Source organism: Phallusia mammillata, chromosome 3, assembly GCF_965637545.1.
Source record: "Phallusia mammillata chromosome 3, kaPhaMamm4.hap1.1, whole genome shotgun sequence".
Lineage (NCBI taxonomy): Eukaryota > Metazoa > Chordata > Ascidiacea > Phlebobranchia > Ascidiidae > Phallusia > Phallusia mammillata.
In genome coordinates this window covers 12403787-12408629 of record NC_137254.1, presented here as the reverse complement: position 1 = coordinate 12408629, position 4843 = coordinate 12403787, and the positions used below count along the sequence as shown (strand labels likewise).

The 4843-nt window shown below is 39.1% G+C and overlaps 1 pseudogene; it reads right to left on the bottom strand.

Annotated features, from left to right (window-relative positions):
- Window positions 1-669: 669 nt before the first annotated feature.
- LOC145219473 (uncharacterized) lies at window positions 670-1781 on the bottom strand (annotated as a pseudogene).
- Window positions 1782-4843: the final 3062 nt, after the last annotated feature.

Sequence of the window (4843 nt, the reverse complement as noted above, 5' to 3'; positions counted from 1 at the left end):
CGTTTTGGTTTCACTTATAGTCATGTCAAATCTAAAATTATTTTTATACAGGGTCAACCTATTAGGTACTTAGAACGAATGTTATGATCGTTTTTTTTTTCAATATCAATGTAGTTGTTAGAACGGACAATCTACGAGGTTTCTATCAGACGCTTTTGGTTATATTGGCATGAGCGAGGCCAATGTGATTTGGCATATAAAGATGATAATGTACTTACTGCTTGACAAGTCGTCGTCAGTATCGGTAGAAGTCGTCTGAACCTCATGTAGCATTGATCTTTCTGTAAAACTACACTCAAAAAAACAAAACATTAAATCTGCAACATTGCGACGCTAACTATTTAGAGCAAACAAACTGCTATGTAAGAGTATTAGTAATAAACCAAACAAGAACATGCTTATCTATGAATGATAACGGTCTGCAAACTTTCTATGCCCTAATGACCAACTTTCGCTTGTTTGTCTATGGCAAGAAGCAGTCAATCCCTAAGGTGCAAGGACTTACAACCTATTGGGTCTGACATGTAGTGAGAAGTAGTAAAAATGAAATAATTGCTGCCTTAGGCGCATGCGGCCCCAATTACCGCAACCACGTACGAGAGAGACGAGGATTTCTAATTAAGTACACAAGTAGATTATTATTAGACCGTATCAAACATAAAGGTGACATTTCCCAGTAAAATTTATAGTCATGACATGTACAGTTGCTGCATTTTAAGATTAGCAATCGCAAGGTAGAGATTAAAAGTAAGGGAAGTAGGCAATATCGTAGTGAGGGAATCAAATTCGTCCGTAAACAATAGTCAATCAATAATTATACTCACCTGCTATCCGATTCTTAGATCGCCCACGGATCTAAACAATCCGGCAGTTCGTCTGACAAGTTGTTGAAATCGGCACGCGTCGACAATGACACTTTTATTGCCGGCGACAATTGTGTCCTTTTCGGTCACTTTGATAGACTGAAAGTTCGTTGGTTCGCTAAACGATGCGATTTCATACGCGTTTTCAGCCAATGCATCATTGGACAAACCGTAATCAGGCGCCAAAAACGACTGGTTCAACAACTTTTCGGCGACCGGTTCTAGATCTTGGTTATCGTCCTGAGGAACCAAACTATCAACAGAGACACTAGGGCGCTTACTTTCCAACGTAACATCGGGAAGCGACTCATGTACCTTAGCAACAGGGTTAACGCAAAAAGCCTTTAATCAGAGCCTGTTTTAGATCGTCATACGAAAGACAACCACCAACAGCACCTAAAATGACGTGGCTGACCTTTTGCGCTTGTGCCTGGTTCAACACAGAGACAATTAAACAGAATTTCTCAGCGTCGGGCGTTACCTGGTGGCTTTGGAAAATGTTTTCCACCGTTGTAAACCAAAATTTTACCGTATCCGTCCACATTGGAGGTAAATTAAGTTCACCAACTTCAAAAGGCGCAGAATTAATTTGATAGCGAGGTGTAAAATACTGTGCATCACACGGTGCCTGGCTACGTGGCAAAAACGGCGATGCTGCCCTGGTTTCTATCTGAAAACTTGACAGAATAATTTGAGCGAAGCTCAGTCTCAGAGTAATACAATACCGTTGGTGACGTCCATGCAGACTGGACAGGCGTATTATAACAATGCGTCGCAGCGCTTACAGAAACGGGAACGAAACTAGCAATTTTCTGCATCATTAATTTACGCGTTCTTAACAGCGATTTTATCAGAAGGTTAAATGCGCGACAATCAATTTCATCACGTCGGCCTCACCAAATTTGTACTGACTCAGTGGGTTGACAATAAACAACACTGACTCCTTGTATAAACAAACTAATGCTGCTTAACTAAACCTAAAAAGACGCAAAACTAAATTAACGTTCCCACATTATATTTCAATAAAGCATGCCACCAAAGCGCCAATTGCGGCTAACACGCAACACAAATATCATAACGCGCCCCGAATCAACAGTCAGATATTGACTCGAATGCAAAACCTAGTCACTTCTATAGTCACTTATGCACTGATCTTAAATCTAAATTGACGCGGTTTATATAGCGATCAGGTCAAATGTTGTTATGCAAGCGAAGTTGTAAAAACGTACGCCCGAGAAGGTTAACTAAGTTCTAAACCGTAATTATTCTTTTGGTTGATTTTAAAAACGTCATGTATAACATGGCTGGGTCCAAGTAATACGTGGGTTACTGTTACCACGTTAAAAGCGATACAACAATAGCCTTAAGCCAGTATATGACCAGCGTGGTGATTAGAAAACAGGTTTAAAAGCCGGTCAAGCTTTTGTGTAGAAAAAAGGTGAGGTTTGACCGAGTTTGACCGGGACAATATGACACGACAATTTCACGAATTAAAATGTTTTGAATTAAAAAGTCCAAAGTCCGATATGTTTTACATGAAAAGTCCAAGGTCCGATACACATTCATTGCTACGTGGAAAGTTTACTTTGCTTTCAGTGCTGACGAAAATGGTTTGCCAAGGAACTAACTAACAACAGACATGGCATGAGACATTAAAAAGTTCTTACAGTGGCATTTTGTTTTAAATTAAAAAAAGGTCTTTGTGGCTCCCAGTGTTTTTTACTATGTGAAATTGGTCCAAATGGCTCTTAGAGTGGCAAATATTGGCGCCTCCAGAAATACGTGCTTACGGTTTCATGGGTAGGGAGTGTATTGAGCTTATTCTAATATAGTCAACTAAACAGAAGTCTACGCAGAAAGTTAATTGACAAAGATCGGAATATCGTATCTAACATTCTCTAGTGTCGCCCGTCCGTATGACTTTCGAATATTCTAAATTTATTCCGTAATAGAAGTGTTCAGATCGCAAAAAAAGGTTAACGCAACTGAAATAAAGTTGTCAGGGTTGTCAATATGGTAACCCTAATCTAGCGCCCAAACAAAACATGAAATACCTTTGGAATGCTATAATTCACTGTGCTCGGCCTATAACAGGGTTGCCAGATAAAAAACGCAGAATATTGCCAAAAACTCTCAAAAAAGTGCCAAACCAAAAATGTTTAATGCCAAAAATACCGCCAAACCAATTTTACAGAAATAGCAATATGACGAGTATTATCATCTATATATATTGCTAAATAGGTATTATAAACTGGTCCATACTTAAAATCTGGTCAGTAGAGAATTTATAATTATATCTACGCATAACCGTTTACCAGTGTACGCCATGCAGTTACAAAAAAAAGCAACTTTATTCTTTTCTTTTTTTTTTTTTTTTTTTTTTCACGGGGTTCGAACCCAGGACTCTCCCGGGGACGAATCCGATCAGGGTTTTTTATGTCTGTATATGGGTCAGGCGCGCCAGACCGTTCGGCCAAGCTCCTGCCCAAGCAACTAGTAATAAAGCAACTTTATTCTCCAGCACGGCCAGAACCAGAAAGTTCTAAGAGCACCACCTGGCGGTATACATTTTAAATTAGTTTTACCAACAATTCTTTAAAAATCACTCTAAAACATCGTTTTTGCCCTGAACCCTGCATACGCACAAAATGCCGCCTTAAGGATTTTGTTTACCCACAATTAAGCATTTTATTTGGCAATGATACTTTTTCCCTAACATGGCCAGTTTTGCCACAAACAATCAGTCTCCTTACAGCACAGACACTCACTTTTATAACATGATCTATGAACGACACAACAACAACAAGTTTGGTGATATTTTCACATTAGAGTTTCAAGACCAGTAACATCAATTACTGCCATATTCAGTAGAATATATTAATCTGAAGTAAAGTCATGTAACATTTTTGGCGATGCAACAAAGTCTTTACAATATTTACCAGACAGTATCAACTCCGCTCTGATTCTTACAATGGCATCAAGAAGGTACAACTGCATTCGATTCCTGGTTTTGGTTTTAATAGATGTTACAAGGGAAAAAATCCTCCCAGCCACGGCGTTACTGACTGGCGACATTGTTGAATTTTTTAAACTAAATAAACTCGATGGTACTTGCCGGCGCTGACACGTTTTCTGGAACACAAACTTTATGATGTCAAACAAGCTCTGCCTTTAGCCCACAATCAATATTTTTTTCTTAATTGTTGCATTGATTTGTCAAAAAGGGCTTGTGTGACGTATACGGGAATTTAATGAAACAGAAACTACCCATTGTAATGGCGCAATTAGCGGGTTTAAGCCGTAATTTGTTGTATCAGAAGCGCAAACCTTTGCAAAAAAGCAAAAACGCCAAATAAAACAATTAGGTGCCAACCATTTCCATAAACCGCCAAATTTTACAAAAATATCCGCCAAACCGCCAGTTGCTATTTTTGGTGCCAAATACTTTCAAAAATAGGCAATTTTGATGTATTTGGCGGCAAAACCGCCAAATTGGCAACCCTGGCCTATAATACCGACGTCTAAAAACCCAGAAAACCTCGTGTAGCCATTCGATAACGCATTAGCAAACACGAGTGCACTGACCTGTAACCGAAAGAAAAAAAGGGCAGTCCTACAGCTCGTGTCAGGTTTCACTGTGTGAAGTAGACAAGGGAGTGTTTACCAAACTAGATCACCTAAAAAAACGTTATCACAGCAGGTTAGTTTTTTTTATCTTATCGCCATGGATTAGTTATGTGCGAACATTTGTCATGAGCTTAGGAAAAAAGGAAAACCGGATACTTCAGTCGTAAATTTACCTTGATAACCCATTAGTAAACACGAGTGCACTGACCTGTAACCGAAAGAAAAAAGGGCAGTCCTACAGCTCGTCGAGTGTCAGATTTTACTGTGTGAAGTAGACAAGGGAGTGTTTAACAAACTAGATCACCTAAAAAAACGTTATCACAGCAGGTTAGTTTTTTTATCTAATCGCCATG